Source organism: Triticum urartu, chromosome 5, assembly GCF_003073215.2.
Source record: "Triticum urartu cultivar G1812 chromosome 5, Tu2.1, whole genome shotgun sequence".
Classification (NCBI taxonomy): domain Eukaryota; kingdom Viridiplantae; phylum Streptophyta; class Magnoliopsida; order Poales; family Poaceae; genus Triticum; species Triticum urartu.
Genome location: NC_053026.1, coordinates 566,914,793 through 566,937,449, shown reverse-complemented (window position 1 = coordinate 566,937,449; position 22,657 = coordinate 566,914,793). Strand labels below are relative to the sequence as shown.

The 22,657-nt window shown below is 49.6% G+C and overlaps 1 long non-coding RNA gene across 2 annotated transcripts; it reads left to right on the top strand.

Moving 5' to 3' along the window:
- The first annotated feature begins 15,859 nt into the window (after window positions 1–15,859).
- Window positions 15,860–21,760, top strand: LOC125506045. Of its 2 annotated transcripts, none has more exons than XR_007282577.1 (7): window positions 15,860–17,794; window positions 17,930–18,034; window positions 18,219–18,281; window positions 18,420–19,839; window positions 19,919–19,979; window positions 21,266–21,399; window positions 21,559–21,760. It is a non-coding gene; the product is annotated as an uncharacterized LOC125506045 (long non-coding RNA). The 2 variants fall into 2 exon arrangements; XR_007282578.1 differs by having other exon boundaries at window positions 21,266–21,474.
- The last annotated feature ends 897 nt before the right edge of the window (window positions 21,761–22,657 follow it).

Below are 22,657 nucleotides of genomic sequence, written 5' to 3'. Positions count from 1 at the left end.
TACATGCCTTGATGCCCCTTCTCTCACTGGGAAAGGACACCGCAAGATCGAACCCAAAGCTAAGCACTTCTCCCATGGCAAGAACTACCAATCTAGTTGGCCAAACCAAAGGGATAATTCGAAGAGACTTGCAAAGATAACCAATCATACATAAAAGAATTCAGAGAAGATTCAAACATTATTCATTGATAGACTTGATCATAAACCCACAATTCATCGGTCTCAACAAACACACCGCAAAAAGAAGATTACATCGAATAGATCTCCACAAGAGAGGGGGAGAACTTTGTATGGAGATCCAAAAAGAGAGAAGAAGCCATCTAGCTACTAACTATGGACCCGAAGGTCTGAGGTAAACTACTCACACTTCATCGGAGAGGCTATGATGATGTAGAAGCCCTCCGTGATGACTACCCTCTCCGGCGGAGCTCCGGAACAGGCCCCAAGATGGGATCTTGTGGATACAGAAAGTTGCGGCGGTGGAATTAGGTTTTTGGCTCCTGTTCTGATCGTTTGGGGGTACGTAGGTATATATAGGAGGAAGAAGTACGTCGGAGGAGCACCGAGGGGCCCACGAGGCAGGGGCGCGCCCTAGGGGGGGGCACCCCCACCCTCGTGACCGCCTCTCCGATGCCTTGGCATAGGGTCCAAGTCTCCTGGATCACGTTCGGTGAGAAAATCATGTTGCCGAAGGTTTCATTCCATTTGGACTCCGTTTGATATTCCGTTTCTTCGAAACACTGAAATAGGCAAAAACAACAATTCTGGGCTGGGCCTCCGGTTAATAGGTTAGTCCCAAAAATAATATAAAAGTGGAAAATAAAGCCCAATATAGTCCAAAACAGTAGATAATATAGCATGGAGCAATCAAAAATTATAGATACATTGGAGACGTATCATACAGCCTTATGGCCTGATTGCCTGGTCATCGGAAACACCGTCGATACTCTCGACAGGCGGAGTACATGACACTTTTCGGCCCTTGGCCGAAGAGGGAGAATATGATATAAGTACTTCGGTACATACAATCATTATACATAAAATTCTTACCCAAGTCACTTGGGGGCTCTTAAAATTTATATATGAGCTGTAAATGTGTTTTCTTCTTGGTCGTTGTCAAAACACGACAGAAGCACAATTTTTTCTTTCTCTTCCAATTTTCGGATTGGCACCGAACACTTGATTTTGTTCGAATGTCATGTTTTTACTGACGTTTTTTGGTTTTCCAAGCTTTTTGGCACTTTTAAACTATTTGTGTGTTTCCAGCACAAGTCTCGCAGTGCAATGCCGGACACCTTTATAGATTCGGCAAAAAAATTCTCGGATCTCACTATATATGCATTGGTTTCGAATTGTGTCTTCGGTCAATAGTTGGGTTGCCCGGCTCTTGCGCTTGCCTCCTACGTTCCGCTTTGTTCGGCTAGGTGTGCAAAGAGAGAACCACTGCGATTGTGCTTCCAGCTCACATGGTTAAGCACCTCAGTGGAGAAAGCCGAAAACTGACTGTCATAATAAGCGTAAACTGGTCAACGATCCGATGATGGTGTTAAATGATGGGCCATTCATAACAACGGCCGAAGTGTTTACGGCTTGACCTCGACTGTCGTCGAACACTACCGGGGGCTATTAACTGGCCTCCCAAACTAAATCCTCAATATTTTGCTCTTACATTAGAGCTGAGGTTTCATGATCATGCTTAGCATGACAACCCAAAGAAAGGAGCCTATAGCAGGACTATTTTCTTTGGAAGACATTTCTTATGTTAAACAGTAATATAACATATCTCTCCGCGTACCTTTGTTTATAAAACCATATGGCCAGATTACCTTGTTTGTCGTAAATCTTTGCCCTCATAAAGGCTTTATAAAGTAGGACAAACACTCCTCGGCTACTAGCCGAGGAGGTGGAAGCCGATGGTCGGTCAACAAAGTTTTGTACAATGCGGATATGAGCATTAAGAATGTAAAGTACTTGGATACATAGAGTCATTACACATAATTTGTGATTTTACTATGGATATCGATCCTAAATTCGGCCACCCATGCCCGCATTAAGGCTCGGGGGCTACTGGGCTTCGGGCTTATTATTTACAAATATTAAAGTGGCACATCGATCCCCTGATATGGTGTTGCCACCCGACCAGTGTCTCGGGGGCTACTGTATTGCCTGTTCAATGCAGAAAGTTTTAAGTGTAATATGGTTTCCGATGAGATTTTGATCCTCAGGTTGGTCGGCCGCACCCAACCTGAGTCCCAAGGACTAAGCACGCCGCTTTTTGTGTCCCGAAGTATTCTGCCGAGTTAGGACTTGATCCTCAGGCCGATTTTGCAAATCAACCTGAGTCTCAGCGGCTACTGGGATCAGCGGTCTTACGTCATCCTTCAGGTGCATCTCGGGTTTTAGACCGATACACACCTTGAGGGCTACTGGCTATATATCTCGGCAGAGAATAAATTGCACAATAAAAAAATATTGACAAAAAATCGGCCCACAGTCGGGGTGGTGCACCACCTCGGAAGCAATTCGGCATAAAGCTCGGGCGCTAGCGGCTGGCTCCATAGAGGGCATTTCCGGCATTAAGCTCAGCTAAATTCCTTCAACTTTTTTGTACCAAGATGATCTATGACATCTTGGATATAGTCCGGCGTTGGAGCTCAGATACATTTTGGCGTTGGAGCTTGGACACAGTCTGGCGTTGGAGCTCGGATACATTTCGGCGTTGGAGCTCGGAAGCAGTCCGGCATTGGTGCTCGGCTGCAAAAGATACCTCGAATGCAGTCTGGTGTTGGAGCTCGGACGCAAGAGGACACTGCCTCTCGGGAACAACTTCAAAACCCGAGGTGTGGCATAAAAATAACAAGGCATTGATAAAGGACGAAAACTTAAAGGGGCTCCTTGGATACCCGACGTGTAAACTCTTCGGATGCACTTCGGCGATCCTCGAGATCGAAGATGAGAAGATTTATTGAACCAGTTTTCAAGACCGACAACCGAAGATGAAGAACAGTTCGGAAGAATCGAGGAGCGTCCCTAACTTGAAGACCGGTTCAGGGGGCTACTGACGGTGTCCTGGACTAGGGGGGTACTCACCACATCATCTCCCGATCTGTTAGATTGGGCCGAGGACCCCCATGGCCGTATAGTCATGGGCCAGTTTGGACAGCTACCGCATACATGGAAGATTCCACAAGACTTGGTGATCAAGACAAGGACTCCTCCCCACCGGCGTATTCGGTTAGGACTCTTGTTATCCTAGGCCTCTGGTGCATTATATAAACCGAGGCCAGGCTAGTCGATAGATATATACATACAATCATACCATAGGCTAGCTTCTAGGGTTTCGTCTCTCTGATCTCGTGGTAGATCAACTCTTGTAATACTCATATCATCAAGAACAATCGAGCAGGACGTAGGGTTTTACCTTCATCAAGAGGGCCTGAACCTGGGTAAAACATCATGTCCCCTGCCTCCTGTTACCATCGGCCTTAGACGCACAGTTCGGGACCCCCTATCCGAAATCCGCCGGTTTTGACACCGACAGCAGTATTTCAAAAAATTACCTACGATCACGCAAGATCTATCTAGGAGATTGTCGGGGATATACCCCGTGGTATGACCCGGCCGGAAGTATGACCCGGACGGACTTGGAGACTCACTAGTAACCCGCCCTAACTTGGCGACTCATGAAGTGACCCGCCCGGATCTCTCCACTCACTGATTACCCGGCTGGGCCTGGTGACTCATTGGCAACCCGGCAGGTGGGTCAGTGGAGCGACAAGACCCTGAGGCCCAGTAGGCAGTTTAAGGAAGGCCAACTCGTATTATGGTGGGCCGGCTTAAGAGATAAGGTATAGGAAATATCCCCTTACAAAGGAAGCAAGACTAGGACTCCACTTGTAATAGAGTAATCCTAATCCTAATAGGACTAGTCATGTAAGCCGCCCCTTCAACATATATAAGGAGGGGCAGGGCACCCCAAGAGAGACGAGTTTCACAAGTTAGGTTTAGACAGACAAGTCAATAGCTCTCGAGATAGAGCACCTTTGTAATCGTGATCATCGTCATCAATATCAATGAAGCAGGATGTAGGCTTTTACCTCCACCATGAGGGGCCGAACCTGGGTAAAAGCCTCGCGTCTCTCATCCCGTTCAACCCCCCTCAAGCTACCACATAGATGTGTTGGCTTCATGACTAAGTCCTTACACTAAGACATCTACCGTGACAAATCCATGACAGTTGGCGGCCATCGTGGGGCTCGTGCATGGTGATGTTGAGTTCTTGAAGGGATCTACTCAAGGGATCAAGAAGCTGGCAATTTCATCGGTTAAAAAGGTCAATCAATTACAACCATACAGCATAACCCGCCATGAGACAACCATGGGCACAGCTAGTAAATTTATTGTTTTGTGATCAAAGTCATGATTGATTTTAGGAGCCGGCATATACGAGATTCGTTCAAGACGAGAGATTAGGATTACGTGAGCCCTCGCACGCATCTGGGCGTTCCGTCGAATCAGATCAGAGTTTGCATTTCGGCTGCTGCACTGCCTACGAAGTCGAGTCTAACAGATGTCCAGTCTCCAGCGTTCATGTCCAAGATCAAGTTCCAGAGGCAGCAACTAGTACAACTCGTGTTAAACATCCAATCGGAGTTCAAGTATACTACCTTTCTCTATCATGTCAAGCATTGAGTTGACCAAAAAAATGGGGGAGACCGTGACCAGAAAGATACGAAGATGGATAGCCAAACTGACAGCGATCGAGCCAAGGACCCGGAAGTGGATTGGATTCGGATTCCTCCACGGCCACGCCTGTGAGTTGCTCCACCGCTCCGAGCAGTCGCTGTCCCGTGCTGAGTCACCAGACCGGGTGCCCCGGGTCTCCGCTCCTCCGCTGCCGTCTCACGCAGAGTCGCCGGACCAGCCCTCCGTTCCTCTACTGACCGCAGGTCACGCGCCCGCCTGCCCAAGCTGCCTTCACCTCGCGTCGATGCGCTCTGCTGCTCGCTTCATACCAAGCCTGCCTCTGCTACTGTCGCCTCCGCGTTCACGATGAGCCGCCGCGCCAGGCTCCCACGCGCCGTCGCGTCACGCCTCCGCCGAACCGCTATGGTCGATCTTGAACCGCCGTCTCCACGGCCCCGCCATCGGCCGCCGTCGTCACCTACGCGGCTGCCGCCGCATCATCCTGCCGTGCTGAGCCGCCGGTCACCCCCGCGCCGTTCCGCAGTTGCGGCCTCTGTGTCGGTGTACTAGAATAGGGGTATCCTACTATCCCGAACTTGTACACGGGCAGTCGCAGCATCCCGCGGCAAGGCTTACCGGGCGACCGCCAAGGTCCTCCGTGGTTCCCCTGGAGCCATTCAAAGAGTCAAGACCCCGCCAAGAGGAGCTTGCCGGGAAGGCCAACCAAGGCATCTCAAGACCCCGGCAAGAGGAACTTGCCGCGGCGCGCCGCGCGTCCCGGCAAGGCCCGGTGAGCGATAAGCTCCCAGGCGCGAGAAGACAACGACCGCGGCAAGGCACTTGCCGCGGCAAGCCACCACTCTGTACCCGCGCTCCAGCACATCCACCAACGTGTCGCTCTGGGACCCTTCCAGGCATGCGTGGCGGGCGGCTGTGCAACCAGCGATGAGCGGTGGCAAGCAGCGCTGACAAGATTGCCATCGTGGCGAGCGGTGGCGTCCCTGACGGTCCCTTTTACACTGTTTAGGCGACGCGGACGGGCATTTAATGCCCTTGTCCCCTGCCGTCAGGGTTAGGTATGATACACTGTAGCAGGTAGCTGTACCTACCGCAGCACCTTTCCCTTTTTACCCCTGTCTACGCTGCCACCTGTCGGTGACCCCTTGAGCATATAAAAGGAGGCCCATGCGCAATGTAGAGGAGGGTGGGCTAGTTCAGAGAACACTCGCGCTCGGTCTCGCTAGCGGCTGGTGTGTACTGTAGCACTCCGCGCTCCCGAGCAAGAACTCAATACAAGCCACAAAGCAGGAGTAGGGTTTTACGCATCCGTGCGGCCCGAACCTGGGTAAACTGCTCGCGTGTTTCGCCTCGATCTGCTCTTTGCGCGACTTCCGCCGCCGCCGAACCGAAAGGGACTCGGCCCGCCAGTCCCATAGGTGCCCGTGGATCAGTACCCCGGCATCTTTGGCGCGCCAGGTAGGGGGCGTCGAGGTTGTGTGAACCTGTTCCGGCAACCACCTTTTGTACAAGTCTTGCCGCTGTTGCATGTAATCCTTTGTACAAAGCCGGGCGCAGACCCCGTGCATAAGTAAAGCTCATGTGCTACGCACATTTTGTCATTTTCATGCTTTCTATTTTTTGGCATATATGATCTGACACTTTGTGCAGCACCTACTCCACGGTAAGCAATAACGAGCCGAAAGGCTCCATATCTTTATTTTCTCTTCTTTCTTTTTTCTCTCAAGGAAAGGAAGGTTCCCTAGCCCACAAGTTTGCCGGGGGGAAAGGAGAAGATAATGGTATGGACCGGGCGTCGTTCAAGAAAGTTTCGCCTTGCCGGGAAGCAAACAACAGAAAAGCTAAGTTGCCAAAGTTTGAGCAATCAGATTTTTTAAATCTTTAAGTTATCTCCCTTGAACGACCGTACTTTGTATGGAAAACCTGTGCGCGGAGGAACCAACTCGTAGCTAGTTGCGCCCTTACGTTGTTTCGAGTCCGCTCAACAATTTAAGTGAGCTGCGACTAGTTGCTTAGCTAGTCGCGCCCTTACTTTGTTTCGAGTTCGCTCAACAACTTAAGTGAGCTGCAACTAGTTGCGGCAAGGTTTCTTGTCGGTAGCGGCACCGCCAGCAGGCTGCTGACGTCCCGCACTCAGCGCTCGCGGCAAGGGTGCCTGCGCCGGCAAGTTCCCCAAAAGCGTAGGGCAAAAACATACAAAGGAATCAAGTGAAGGGAATAACATAGCAATCACTACCCAGAATAAAGTTATATTACAAAATAGCTTGTCGCAGCTCTAACAGATCGTTTTCATAACTTGATCGACAGCGACAAGAAAAAGGAGGAAACGGGCGGCCTAGTCTGCGCGATCGCCCTCAATCCTCTTAATCCCGCTCACCTTGTCCACAATGGGTGCGACAAGGGCCTTGAGCTCCTCCAGATCGGCGTCCGGCGGCAAGGTCCTGAGAACGTTGGTGAGGCGGAGGCCCGGGTTGCGGAAGGCCACCTTCATCAACACCTTCTGAAGAGCTCCCGCGCAGATCTTGTGCGACTCGTCGGCCAGCTGCTTTGGGATCTTCTCCCGGAGTCGCTGGAGGACCGTCGCCACGCCCTTGAAGAACAAGACGAGCTTGGCGCTGGGTTGGAGGTTCTCGTCGGAGGGATACCCGAGGTCCTCCATCCCCAGCTGCGCCAGCTCCTTGTCAATATCTGCGGCAGCACTCACGAGGCTCTCCGTCCAGTGCTCCACATTCTCCCTGAAGGCGTTCTGGGTGGCGGCAACACTTTCCAGCAGCGCCTTATCGGCCTTGATCTCTTCTTTCAAGGCCGCCTCCTGCTTCTTGGCGCCGTCCAGAGTCTTGGTCAAAGTGGTCAGCTTCAACTCAAGATTCGCGTTGGAGTCCTTGGCGGCGCTGAGCTCTTTGCCCTTCTCAGCGAGAGCGACCTCCAGCTGCGCCACCTTCGTCTCCAACTCCTTCTTGGCGGCCTCGGTGGCGGCGGCAGCGTCCTCTGCTTGCTTGAGGGCTCCGCCGAGTTTTTCCTCGCGCGCGGCAAGCTCCTCTTCGTGGGCGTCAAGATTGACCTTCCGCTGCGCCAGCTCGCCCTCTTCCGCGGATAGCTTCACAGCGGCAAGTCGCTGTTGCTCTTCGACTTCGGCCTTCTCGAGGAAGAAGACCTTCTGCGCTTCGGCGAGCTGCTCCCGCTCCTCCGCCAGGGATCGGAGGGCTTCCCGGTGGAAACCCCCGAGCTCTTCCGCGTGCTTCTCGATATCTGCTCCCGCCTTCGCGACAAGCGCCTCGCGGGATTCCAGCTTGGCTTGCCGCGCGCGGTAAAGCGACATCAACTTCCGCAGCAGCCGCTCTTCTTCGGGCTCGTTGCTGCTGCTGCTTGGCGCGTCAACCAGCATCAGCCCCGCGGAGGCGAGCACCTCCCCGTCGAAGATCTCCCCCTCGACCGGCGCCCTGGAGCTTGACGCCCAGGGGAGGTTGATGAAGACGCCTTCGCCGGCCTTCAGGTAGACGCCTGGCTGGGGCTCTTCGGAGCCTGCCGCTGTGGCAGCGGCAGACGGGTCGGCGGTCGGTGTAGCGCCTGGCGCTCCTGCGGCCTCAGGGCCATCACTGCGATCGCCAGACCCCTCGCCAGTTGCTGCGGCGGCAGCCTTGGCGGCCTCTGCGCCGGCGGGATCGCCAGCACCGGCTGCTTCTTCGGCGGCAACCTCGGTCTCCATCGGCTCTGCAGCAGATGGGTCTGGCAGCCGGAAAGGGGAGAAGAGTCAAGCAAAAATCCAGCAAAAAGAAGATCAAAAGAAGAAGAACCCAAGGGAAGCCTTGCAGCGAAAGGATTACCTGTGCCGGGTTCTGCAGTCGTGGTTTTCGCCGTCGGGGGGCCGCTGATGCTGTCCCTCGCCGGAGAACTCTCCCTTGCCGGAGGGCTCTCTCTTGTCGGGGGATTCTCCCTTGGCTCCTGGTGAGGCTGCTCTCCTCCTACACAAACCAGCAGATAGATATCAGTAAAAACAGAGTATCCATGCGCACCTCACAGCGGAAAGCAAACCATATACTTACGCTGGGGGCTGCTCTGGAGAAAAGTTGTCGGGTCCGGCAAGGTTGTCTCGGACGCACCCCCCGCTGTCGCGGTGGGTTCGTCCTCGATGTCAATCACTGGAACCTTGGCTTTCTTCGCTGCTCTCTGGGCCAGAGTCCTGAAAAGGAACAAGTTCAGAGCAAAGCAAAGGAGATACAAGACAAACGGCAAAGATTGAAGAACTGCAAGAACAACAAGAGAATCTTACTCTTCTTCTTCTTCCTCGTCGGAGCTGAACGCGGAGAAGTTGAAGTCCGGCGCGCGCCCGGCGCGAGGAGGCGGAGGAGAAGCTTCCCTTGGCCGCTTGGCGGGAGCAGTAGCGGTGGTCCGGGAGGGCCCCGCTCCAGTTGCCGTCGCAGTGTGAGATGCTCCAGCGGCAACGGTGTTTGCCGCGGTGGAGCGTGTCACGCGGCGCGGCGACTGTTGACCCGCTTGCCGCTCCACTACGTCACCGGCCTTGCGGAGACGCCTTCTTGGTGGGGATGGAGGCTCTGCTTGCGGCGAGCTGTCTGAAGATGAAGTGGGAGACGAGTTGATCTTCAGCGAGCCGCTCATATCCTTGGCGGGCTCGCTCGACTCGACATTCTGCCCGACAAGCTCTTTCTCGCTGGCAGGCTCCCTTCGCTCGGCACGGCTTGCCGCCTCTGCTGCATCTGCCTCCTTCATGGTGAATCCAAATTCGCTCGCGGCTGCGGCCGCCGCCGCCTCTTCCAGCCTGGTGGCGATGAGTGCCATCTCCGCATTAGTGGTGTCGCGGGTGAGGCCATCCTTCTCGTCGGAGCGGATCGGCACTTCTACCAAGTCATCGAAGAACTGCTGCACGACGTCGTCTGCAGGCTCCTGCCAAGTTGGCACAATTCCATGCGAGTCGCACTCCGGCATCATTGCACGGATGCGGTCGAGTGCGGAATTGTTGCACAACGGAACGACACCCCCCGGCAACCTGAACGCTTCGGGATGTTAGGGGTCATACTTGAACAGTTCTTGGAGCATCGCGTTGAGCTCCAGAACAGTAAAGTTGTAGTTGAGGCCCGGCCGCAGTCTCATGATATCCGCCGCATTCTTGAACTCCCAAGTGGGTCTCCCCCATTCCTGCAGGGGAGCGATGCGGCGGCGAAGAAAATCTACGCCAACAGCGCCTACAGTGAGCCCGGCAAGCCTGAGGCGCAGGATCCGGGTGACAGCAACCTTCAGCCTGTCGTCTTCCGGGGCCACGTCACTCCAATCGTTACCGCGTGCTACTGGGGTTTGGCGCCGGGCGGTGAATGGCTGCGGGTTCTCCTCGTCAATCCGGCACCAGTCTGCCCTCCACTCCTCCCACTTGCCGCGGAATTCTCCCTCCAGATAAGTTTTTTTCTTGCCGGCCCTTGAGATCCAGGCGATTCCGCCGGATAGAGGCTCTCCTCTCTCTACTCGGGGTATGAAGAAGTGGCGAAAGAGGGCTACATTAGGATGGACTCCGACAAAGTTTTCGTAGAGATGCGCGAAAACTGCCATGGTCAGAACGGCATTGGGGGTGAAGTCAAGGAGGTGGAATCCATAGGTATTCATGATGTCGCAGAAGAATTCAGAGAAAGGCGGGCAGAGCCCGCAGTAGAAGAACAAAGCGAAGAAAGGGTATCCATTTGGAGCCTTCTTCCAAGCGGCGGCGGGGAGTACCTTCGTGCGCGGATGCGCTCGTGTCTCCGCCGACCATAAGAGGTAGTAGTTCTCCCTCAGTTCCTTCGCGGCAAGCTTGGGGAGGAAAACTGCGCGCTCCTTCCGCAGCGCCGCAAGCCGCTGCGCCTCGGTCGACTTCACGACCTTCCCCTTGTCGGCTTTCGGAGCCATGGCGGAAGTAGTGGAGGAGGTCGACGGCGTTGGTGATGCTGGTGGCGATGGGGGGCGGAGCGCTGCTCTCTTGCGGCCTTGAGAAGACGAGGGAGCGGCGGAGATTTCTGAGATTGGAAGCAGCAACGAGCGAATGGGCAGACTGCCCCTATTTCCCCTGCTTATAAAGAGGGAGGGGGCGGACGTTCCGCATTTCCGAATAAAGTAACCACCCACGATCTCTCCCACGACGCCGCATTCAACGCGTGCCGTTCGGGGAGGGCGCGGTGGATACGGAGAAAGATACGGCGTAACCTAGGACGCGCGTGCCCATGCCCTGTTTTGGGCCTGGCCCAACAGCGCTCGGCACCATGTGTGGCCCAGGCCCGGAGGCTCCTGTCGGTGTACTAGAATAGGGGTACCCTAGTATCCCGAACTTGTGCACGGGCAGTCGCAGCATCCCGCGGCAAGGCTTGCCGGGCGACCGCCAAGGTCCTCCGTGGTTCCCCTGGAGCCATTCAAAGAGTCAAGACCCCGGCAAGAGGAGCTTACCGGGAAGGCCAACCAAGGCATCTCAAGACCCCGTCAAGAGGAGCTTGCCGGGAAGGCCAACCAAGGCACCTCAAGGAACTTGCCGCGGCGCGCCGCGCGTCCCGGCAAGGCCCGGTGAGCGATAAGCTCCCAGGCGCGACAAGACAATGACCGCGGCAAGGCACTTGCCGCGGCAAGCCACCACTCTGTACCCGCGCTCCAACACATCCACCAACGTGTCGCTCTGGGACCCTTCCAGGCATGCGTGGCGGGCGGCTGTGCAACCAGCGGTGAGCGGTGGCAAGCAGCGCTGACAAAATTGCCATCGTGGCGGGCGGTGGCGTCCCTGACGGTCCCTTTTACACTGTTTAGGCGACGCAGACGGGCATTTAATGCCCTTGTCCCCTGCCGTCAGGGTTAGGTATGATACACTGTAGCAGGTAGCTGTACCTACCGCAGCACCTTTCCCTTTTTACCCCTATCTACGCTGCCACCTGTCGGTGACCCCTTGAGCATATAAAAGGAGGCCCGTGCGCAACGTAGAGGAGGGTGGGCTAGTTCAGAGAACACTCGCGCTCGGTCTCGCTAGCGGCTGGTGTGTACTGTAGCACTCCGCGCTGCCAAGCAAGAACTCAATACAAGCCACAAAGCAGGAGTAGGGTTTTACGCATCCGTGCGGCCCAAACCTGGGTAAACTGCTCGCGTGTTTCGCCTCGATCTGCTCTTTGCGCGACTTCCGTCCCTGCAGAACCGAAAGGGACTCGCCCCGCCGATCCCATAGGTACCCGTGGATCAGTACCCCGGCACTCTGCCGACGCATCAAATTGCCACGACGGTGTCGCCTGGAGCCGTCTCCGTCTCGCGTTATCTCCAGGCAGCCTAATATCAACCTGCCGCTGCAGCATGTCCCCGCGCGATTCCGCGAGCAAGTTGACTGATCTCCATCGGGCTGGCCCCGAGCCGCCGTTGTTCTTGGCTTCCACTCCCGCAGCAAGCCGGGTCGGCATCGGCTGACCACTTCCGCCTTGAGCTGCCCGGAATAGGCCCTGCTGTGACCCGCCTGTTTTAGCCGCTGCTATGGCCTCGTGGAGAGTCGATGTTTGTTGCCATGGCTCGCCTCTGCTGGTTAACAAAGAGAAACTCTGCTCAAGGGACCGTGTGTTGATGATATAATTTGGCTGCCAGGTACTTTATGGGCCAGATTAATTTAAATGACTATGGTTAGATTATTGGCTGACACAAATATTTTGCACTTGCTATTTAGTTTAAAATGCAGGCTTGGACCATAGAACAGTACATATGCTGAAGAGGCATATCAGGCTAACAAAGCTATTTACTCCGGACAAATATATGAAGTTTTGCCTGGATTAGGGGCTAGCCGGGACAAGTCTTGGGCATGAGCGATCAGGTCATGGACGTGAAAGTGCAACAACACAAAGAGAATTATTAATCATGATTATCTGGTGTGATAGCGACATGGCCGGAATAATTTATTATTGATAAGGCAAGGAGAGCATATGGCCAGGAGAGGTCGCCATGCAGATTAGATGGCTGATTTAACACGTCAAGTACTATACATGGTAGCCCAAAGGATGACCTGATTAGATTCTAATTGGTTTAGATTTTACAGTTTTATTCGTGTACGCCAAGTACTTCCTTGTATACGTCAAAGTCCAGCATGCCTTATATATAAGGTCACGGCCGATTGGAAAACCCCCATCAATCGATCTATCAAAAAATACATTACTTTTTCACGTATGTCTTTTTCTCTATCATTTTTCTCTGCCGAGCCCTAGCAGCCCTAGGGTTTGGTAATCTTTGCCGTTTTGCGCTGAAAAGCGGCCGGTTCTCCTCCACGAAAGCGAGGGATCTTTGTTGCTTTGCCTGGAAAGCAATCGTTCGTCGTCACGAAAGCACGATAATTATCGTAGTGTTGCGCGGCGATTTCGCGTGCCAACACAATTGGCGACTCCGCTTGCAACCGGAAAGAAGAAGAAGCACACGATGAATACCGAGTCCAGGAACGTGAGCGACATCCACCCGGAGAACGTCATCGCCGTCACCCTCGACGATCTATCAGAAGATGATCGGCGCGAGATTGAACAAGAGCTTAAGAAAGAGATGGCTGAGCGACTAAATTTGAAGTTGACTGGATACCGCAAGACAAGGATCGGCGTCGTCAAGAAGGTACATGTGCCGAACCCTTCAGATTCGATCAACACCGAGGTAAAAAGGTCAACCGAAAAAATTTCTCATCTAATTGATGTGTGGTAGCTACCAAGTATGATTTTGATGTGAAAACTATGACACACACAATTACTCAATCATTAGCTAATAGAATTGAAGAATTTAAGGAGCAGCTTCATAAAGATCTTGAAAATAATTTACCTAGTCATGTTCGGTCGTTAGTGCTGCAAATCAATGATGGATATTCTGAGGAAAAGCTGATGCCGCTGCAAAATATAGGATTCATTAACTTTCCTAGTAATATTCATACACAGGGTGCATCGGTTAATAACGTGGTGCAGCCCAATGTTCCTTTAAATAGCGATCAAGGTGGCCGGAACTATGTGTGCAGTTCGGCTAATAATTTTATGCCTAGCGTAGCTGCTCCTACTGTCTCAACTTCGGTTCCACAAAATCACAACAACAATAACCGAAGTGCTAGTTCTAATTCTACTTTGCAACAACTTTTTTATCCAACTGTAGAATATAGTACATCACCGATGTTGACTGTCGGTACCGAGATTCCGTGCAGGCCGGTACCCGGTCCATATTTTAATGGGTCTCCGATGCACGCATCACAAGCTCAAATTTCTTTGCCGGAGTTTCCATCACGTGCTAGCGTTCCATCTGCTCCATAAACTAGTTCACTACAGCCGAATGATAGTTTTAAGGATAAGCTTACTAGTATACTAAGAGAATTCGGTTTAGAACCTAAGGGTAAAGCACTTGCATATAAAAAACCATACCCTGATTACTTTGATTCGACGGCTTATCCTCGCGATTTTAGAATTCCTGACTTTGTTAGGTTTACAGGGGAAGATGGTAGATCCACTTTCGAGCATATCGGACAAATTTTAGCCCAATGTTGTGATATCGGCACATCGGATGTTTATAGGATTAAATTATTTCCGTTGTCTTTGTCCGGTATTGCATTTACTTGGTTTACATCGCTTGCTCCTAATTCTATTTCAACATGGGCACAATTGGAGCAAAAATTTCATGAGTACTTTTATAACGGTGAAACAGAACTTCGGCTTTCAGATTTAACTATGGTTAGGCAGAAATATAATGAGCATGTTCATGATTATATTAAGTGGTTTAGCGTATGGATCCCTAAACCTTTTCGGCTATGTTCATGATCAGCTCGGAGGTAATAAGCGTCCAAGATCTCCTTCTGGACCTCGCAGTCATGAGCAATGGCAAGGAAGTGCATATGACCAACAGCCGTATTTTGCAATGGAGCCGACATATTGGAGTTGTGCACCTCCTATGTATCCGCAGTTTCCTCCATGGGGGTTTAATCCTTGGGCGCCATATCCTACAGGGCCAGCAGGTTATTTTCAGCCAGGATGGATCCTGCTGATGCCTATGTACAGATCAAACGTACATGAGAAACGGGCTCATTTCAATGAGGAGGCTAGATCACATAACGCCATCGAGATTCGAGGAGATCGATCACCGGTACGCAGTGCAGAGCGCAACAACTATAAGGACGACTACAAGCGCGTATGGATGCCGGTGAAACGTGCCGATCCTAAACCCGGAAAAGGTGTAGATGATTTAGATGCTGCTCATGGTCTGAAAATAGCAGAACACCAGTCAGATGAAGGTGTTGTCAATTGTACAGAAACAAGCAGTGTCTCAACAGAAGTTGTTGGTACAGAGGAGAAAAGTAATGTCATGAAGTTGCGGCAAGCCGGCCAATCTAATCAATTTGAAGAGAAAACTAATTCTGGGCATGATGCGCATGCACAGTCAGACAAGGAATATGTTGTATCCTCACGTACTAGTCAACAGTATAAATCGGCAAGTTCGTATGCTAATTTAGTTATGAGAAATTGTGGCCCAGGAACGTCCAAGAGTTTGCCTCCAATGGGTTTGAAGTACAGCAACACATGCACACGTTGGGATTCCAGCAATGTATGCGGACATAATTCTAATCAGCAAGGAGGTTTGTCAGCTAAAGATAGAATATTCATCCCAGAAGGAACAGTACGTCAGTACCTGCCAAAAGACTCGGGGGGCAACCGAATTAAGTCAGCTGCACCAGAGACTAGACCAAGACATCGGTGGTGTCCAACGGGACTCACACACACTCAGAAAGGGCATGTCGAGCGACTACGAGCATCCAGAAATAAGAGAAGGATGGATGCACAAGCCTCCTCAGCGATTGCGATTCTCGACCGTTGGATCGGGTGGCTTGATGCGTTTTCGTTCGTTGGATCAAGATCTGCAGGAATCTGGACCGTCGGATCAAAATAAGTTACTGCTGGAATGAATAGTAATGGCAACAAAATGTAAATATCATGCCCCCACCAGGGCATTTTGGTCATTTCGCGTGGTGGGGGTATAAAAGGGCCGGCTCCCCTGGTGAACCCTAGCCTCCTCCTCTCCCCGCACTCGCGCCCCCTCCCTCGCCCGCCCCGCCCCGCTCGCCCGCCCTGCCCCGCCCCGCCGCCTCGCCCACCCTGCCCCGCCATCCCGCCTCGCCCGTCCCGCTCGCAGTGGCCGATGCCCCGCAGCCTCGCCCGGCCCCCTCGTCCCGCCCCGCCGTCTCGCCCGCCCCGCTCGTCCCGCTCGCCCTGGCCGTGGCCGATGACCGCGGCCCCGTCGTCCCGCCCCGCTCGCCGTGGCCGATGACCGCGCCACCAGGGACCGCGGCCACTCGATGAGGAGGCCTGGACCTTGGCGCAGACCCGTGCCCCCGCGCGGCGGCGGCAGATCCCTCATCGCGGAGCCAGCCCTCCCGCCGATGCCACGCCGCGTCGCGATGCCGCTGGCTTGGAGGCCCGTGTTCAGGCAGCCGCCGCGGCGTCGCCGGATGCGGTGGCAGGCTCTCAGGGGACCGCTTGGCAGGGGGGTCGTCGCGGCTTCCGGTGGCGCCAAGCCGTAGATCTGAGCCGCCGTTTACACTTTGGTTTCGATTTGGTGCCTCCACTCCTCACCACCTATCCCTCTCTGATCTTGTTTGTTTGTAGGCCTGGGCTTGTAGGTTATTTGTCTTCTCTGTATGTAGATGTTGTTGGATTCAGACCATAGTCGAAAGATGGGGGCCTTTTGTGCTCTCAGGTTTGGCTATATTCCAAGTATTGGGATTTCTCTCAGGTCTGGCTAGGTTCCAAAGATGGCCACAGAGCCTTTTGTGCTCTCAGGTTTGGCTAGATTCCAAGTATTTGGATTTTTTGGGTCAATGGTCTGGCTAGGTTGGCTAGGTTCCAAAGCTGGCCACTTCTCTATGGCCTTTTGTGCTGCCTTGCTTGGACTCGATGGGAGAGAGATAAGGGTTGGGCTAGGTTCCAAAGATGGCCACTTTTCTGTGGCCTTTTGTGTCGCCTTGCTTGGACTTGATGGGAGAGAGAGAAGGGTTTGGCTAGGTTCCAAATATTGGGATCTTTTGGAAGTTAAGGTACTCATGTGCTCTTTGTTATATTGTAAAGTATGTATATGGGGTATTCCTCTGGTTCAAAATAAATACTAGGTTAAGATCCTTACACTTGAAATTTATCATTATTTGGATACTCTGCAGTGTTGTTTTGTTTACTAAATTCTCCAGTTATTTTCAGTTTCAATTAGGCTCTGTGTAGTGATTATCTCGGCTTTTGCAATAGCAACTATACCATCGTGATGTGTAATTACATATTGTTTTAGTGTTATAATTTGTTCTGACTTCCATGATTTATAGTATTGACATATTGAGCTTGTATGCCCTTTCCATGAATTGAGTTCTATGTAAGTCTTGGCAATGCATTGACATGGTTCTATACCATCGTGATGTGTAATTACAGATTGTTTTAGTGTTATAATTTGTTCTGACTTCCATGATTTATAGTATTGACATATTGAGCTTGTATGCCCTTTCCATGAATTGAGTTCTATGTAAGTCTTGGCAATGCATTGACATGGTTCTATACCATCGTGATGTGTAATTACAGATTGTTTTAGTGTTATAATTTGTTCTGACTTCCATGATTTATAGTATTGACATATTGAGCTTGTATGCCCTTTCCATGAATTGAGTTCTATGTAAGTCTTGGCAATGCATTGACATGGTTCTATACCATCGTGATGTGTAATTACAGATTGTTTTAGTGTTATAATTTGTTCTGACTTCCATGATTTATAGTATTGACATATTGAGCTTGTATGCCCTTTCCATGAATTGAGTTCTATGTAAGTCTTGGCAATGCATTGACATGGTTCTATACCATCGTGATGTGTAATTACAGATTGTTTTAGTGTTATAATTTGTTCTGACTTCCATGATTTATAGTATTGACATATTGAGCTTGTATGCCCTTTCCATGAATTGAGTTCTATGTAAGTCTTGGCAATGCATTGACATGGTTCTGGTAGCCATTATGATGCATGATGCACCACAATGTCAGTTCCTTTCTATCACTGATTTTTTGATAAATCTTGCTGCAGTGAAACCCAAAGAACGATATGGATGTGAATGAAAAGGGTACTATTTATTAGTCTTATAGTGGCCTGATATGCTATCAAATTTTTTTAGCATCTAAAAAGGCAGACCAGTTTTGCAATGAATGTTTATATTTTCCATTACATTTGGTCATAAGATTTTACTTTGTTTTGCCAGGAGAGTTTCACTTCATGTAGCTACTACACCAGGAGAATTGTATGCTTGCGCCGAGGAAAATGTTATGCCGACTGTGGACAAGTGCCCTGAACTCACCTATGCCCGGTATGGATGGCTTTTCAATTTCGTGCCTTCACTTCTAGATTGTAATCCTACTTGACTTTTGCATCAGTGATAAGTGAAGTTCTCTACATTCCTTGATTTTTAGTGTTAGGAGACAGAATATGTATCCTTAGTTAGCTTGATTCCCACTTGTGTTATTGTTAAGCATGATTTCTTTTTTTTCCAGGAGCCTATGTGATGTGTACCTGTGTTGGTGCCTTTACAGAAGATCCATTATGCCTCCCTCTCGGTAAGCACGGCAAGCTTTTACTTGTACCCTGAGACATGGTGTGGATTCTGTCAATATTAGGTTCTCAGCTACATGGAAGTGATAGTACATTTTAGTTCTCCATGCTTATTATCATTGTTGACAATTTTATATTTGCAGTGTTAGAAATTTTCAGTTCTCCATCCATGGTAACTATCAATATATAACTCCAGTTCATGTTCTTCTAATTATACATGAGGGTATGAAAAATCCACACTCTTATACATTACTACTACTTTACTTCATATATGTGTCTTGATAAATATGTGAAGGACGTGAGGTGTCGCTGATGAGACCTTTGTGTTGGCCGGTGATCATGGGCAACGTTATATAGTTAGTTTGATATGTTATGTGGTCCAGCTAGGTTCGAAGGAAGGGGGTCTTTGGATCAGTCCCATATTCATGTTAGTTTTATAACAAATCGATGAAAATTACTTCTGTGTGTTGTTGCTTCAAGTTGAAGTTTGGTCACTTGTTTTCAGGTCTTCCCCGCCGTCATTTCTATAAAAATAAACAAATTATTTATTTATAGTCGACTGCCATTTTTTCCTTTTGGCTATGTGTTGGTCGCCCCTCATCCGCGGCTGCTCGCGGGCGCTCCCGCAATGCCGCGGGTAAAACTGGTGGTGGCCATGGCATTGCCAGCGGCTCTGCCTCTTGTGGTGACTTTGTAGAATACAAGTCAAGTTTAAAGCTTTCGACTGCGACGGCTGAAAAACCAAAGTAAATGCATCATATATATTCTAATAAATGCATGCGAATCATAGAAAATATGGTAAGCACCTATCCTGCAATTTAGTACTGGCGTGATGTTGCTCTTTGTTGATAGAAATCATACTTGCATAGCTGTTTGATTGATTTGATTATAATCAAACTGCACTGTCATAATTTTAATATTGTGATTATTCAAATGAAAAATGATCAAAGAAATACATGTACCAAAGTCGCATTTGTTGAGATCATGAGTAGGCATAAAATTCTTGGTCATTATGTTTTTACATTTCTGGGTTTGTGTGCATTTTTAACGAGTTATATTGTTTAGTGCACAGATAGGGTTCTTTCCTGAACAGAGTGCATTTGCATTGAGATATTAGACAGTTGGGATGCCGGATATTGTCCTTCGAGCTGGTGTGCCGTCAATCTCTTGTTCGTGCCATCGCGTTGAGATATTCTTTTTAGGGCGATGATGATTAACCGTGGCTGAAATAAGTGTGCCTTTGAGCAATCGAGGCACCTGTGGGTATCAAGTTGGATCCTCCCTCGCGTCTCTAGAATCCTTTTTGATCTTGTGATACCTGTTGTTCTGTCCTTGGATGGTCATTCTTGTTGAGTGATAACCAGGGCAGCTCAACTGTATAAACAGATTGATCTGGTGATAAGAGATAACGGGCTAGGTAATATGATTGAGGAAAGGCGAATCTGAGCCCACTATGCATTGGACCCTGAACCCTTTTTATTTGATTTAAAGGTGTTGTTTATTTAGGCTCACACCGCTGCTCCCCATTGTGCGGCCATCGTCCTCGTGTTTGCGTGCGCGCAGGTAATGCATCAGGTTCCTCTCTCTCAAAGACGTCCATACGCACATGGTTCTGATCCCCTTTTTCTGCTGCTCCATACAGGAAACCAACAGGCGTCGATGTAGTGAGAGCTATGCAAGTCGCTGAACATGATGGTGCTATTGTGAGGATCTCATGTCTCTCTCACTCTTATGTGTTTAACTCTATTGGTCCGGTTCCCCTTTTTGCTAATCACTCGTGCCTGCTAGATCCACTAAGGTTCTTCTTGGTTTTTTAGTTGTGGATTACTGTTAAGAATGATTGCCCTTATTAATAAGGATTTAAATGTGTTGTTCCAGATCCACATGGGTTGGTTTTGAGTTATTTTTTTGGGTAGAAAATTGTCAAAGCATGCATATATTAACATTTAGAGAAAACTTTGCATGTGTTTATTCTGGGTTCTAGTTCAGAGAGCACTTCCATGTCGCCGTGAGTGCTGGGTGCTGCACTGACATGCTTGGGTTGTAGTTGAGAGTGCAATTCTGCTATATTACATTACCATGGATAACATATATTAATCTGTTTAGCTTTTCTTGCTGCATAGGACTGCTTGTAGACTCGGTATGATTTAGTTGATTGTTGGTTCTTGTGCCTAGGATCAGATCGGTCCTTTGCTCTAGCTGAGTTATCACTTGTCAGGCCACATGTTTGGTCTGACTTTGTAACTATCGCCAAAAGTTCAGTTTTGATATATCATCTACTGAACTATCATTTTTGTGCACCTGTTTTTGTTACCTCTGTTTCTGAACCAAGTGCATCAGTGTGTTTAGTTGGGATTAGCATTTTATTGTGGTGCTTAAAATGCCTCTGTTTTTGGTACCTCTGTTTCTGAACCAAGTGCACTAGGGTCGAATTAGTTGCTTAATCCATACACTGTGCATCAGGTTCACAAGCATTAGTTTCTTAATCCATACACTGTGCAGAACTTCCTGGGCAGATAATCATGTAGTTAATGCTTGATGACATATATATTTAGATAGGTGAATTATCAGAGGTTGGTCCAGATATCCAAGGTTAAATCTATGCCTACATCTTCCAAAGTTCTTCGGAAAGGATCAATCCTTCAGTTTTTTGGTGTTGTTCTTGGATTTGTACATATGTATGTTTCCATTTTGCTCCATTTACTACTACACAAACCTTGAGCATTTTTTAGATTTTAGATAACTAATGGTTAGTACATATCCTTCCATTCCATGAATTAATTTTAATTTGTCTGGGTTAAGCTCTCTGTGTGTGTGCAAGCTTTACAAAACCAAGACTTAATCCTGGCTAACCTGAAGATGCTAGCTAATCAAGAACAGTCTAAAAATGTTGTGCGGCAATATCGGCATTCTGGTCGCTTTCACTGACACTATTATTGCTGATGTTGTACAGAAAATTATATTTGAGGGTTTGCTGTGCTTCCTGTAGGTTTATACAGCGTGGCATGGCACACATACTATATTATTGAGCTATCATCTTCTGGTTCTGGATTTATGGTGGCGGCAGTATTGACGCTGAAGGAATGGGAGAGAAGGACAAGCTCGCTCTTGTGCTACCGCTAGGTGAGGTGATTGACTCGGGGTGTCTTTTCTCAAAAAAGACAGGCTCAACCATGAGAGCATGAGATCTTTGCACTTGTATGTCTTTTCTATTAGCCATTTTGCTAAATAGTAATTACTAAATAATTGTTTCTGATAAACAGCGATGCCTTTCTTACACAGGTTGTTTGATGCGTTTGTGCTCGTCGGCGGGACGGTGCAAGGCGCAACTCCGACGCGGTTCCTCGCCGGTTGGACGGCGTTCAAGCGCAACCCCGGCGCGCACTGAGTATTGCCTCGGCTACAACCTCCCTCGGTGAGCTCCATCTTCCTCCTGTTCTTCTGCTTTGGCTACTGTATGTGACATCAAGAAATAAGAGATGGATGTTCCTACAAGCCTCCTCAGAGCTCAGTGATTCTCGGCCGTTGGATCGTTCCCCTTGATGCGTTTTCGTCCGTCCGATCGAGATCTGGAGAAGGCTGGGCCGTTGGATCTGGGGCAAACACTGCTGGAATGAATAGTTTCACTCCGTTTTGTGCCACCGCGCGTTATTTTGGTGCCCTGCCGAGGGTATTCTTGTCATTTTGCTTTGTCTTTGGCGGTGGCGTTCGTGCTAGGGCGATGATGATTAACTGTGGCTGAAATAAGTGTGCCTTTGAGCAATTGAGGTACCTGTGGGTATCAAGTTGGATCCTCCCTGTTGTCTCTAGAATCCTTTTTGATCCTGTGATACCTATTGATCTGTCCTTGGATGGTCATTCTTGTTGATTGATAACCAGGGAAGCTCCATTGTATAAACAGATTGATCTGGTGATAAGAAATGATGGGGGTAGGTTATATGATCGAGGAAAGGCGAATCTGAGCCCACTATGCAATGAACATCAAACCATTTTTATTTGTATTTAAAGGCGTTGCTTACTTATGCTCCAGTGTTTATAGTCGTCTTGTGTAAAGATTTATTCTCACTTATAACTTTATTGCATATAAGTTGTTCTTGATCCTTTATTGTTCGTTGTTGGTCCTTGATTTAGTCTGTTTAGGAACTCTTCTGTCTCTTATGTAAAGATTTCTTCTCTCTCATACCAATGTTTGTCCATGTAGTAACAGATATATATTTCAAGCATGACATGAATAAACCTGAATGGTCTTTGAGATGAGATGCATGGTTGTACAATATAGGGTACTAAGTTAGAGATCGGTTGTCCCTATGAATGCAAACTATTGTTAGCTATAAACATGTTTGCCTCCTATAGTGTTTGGCCTAATTAGTTATTGGGTTGA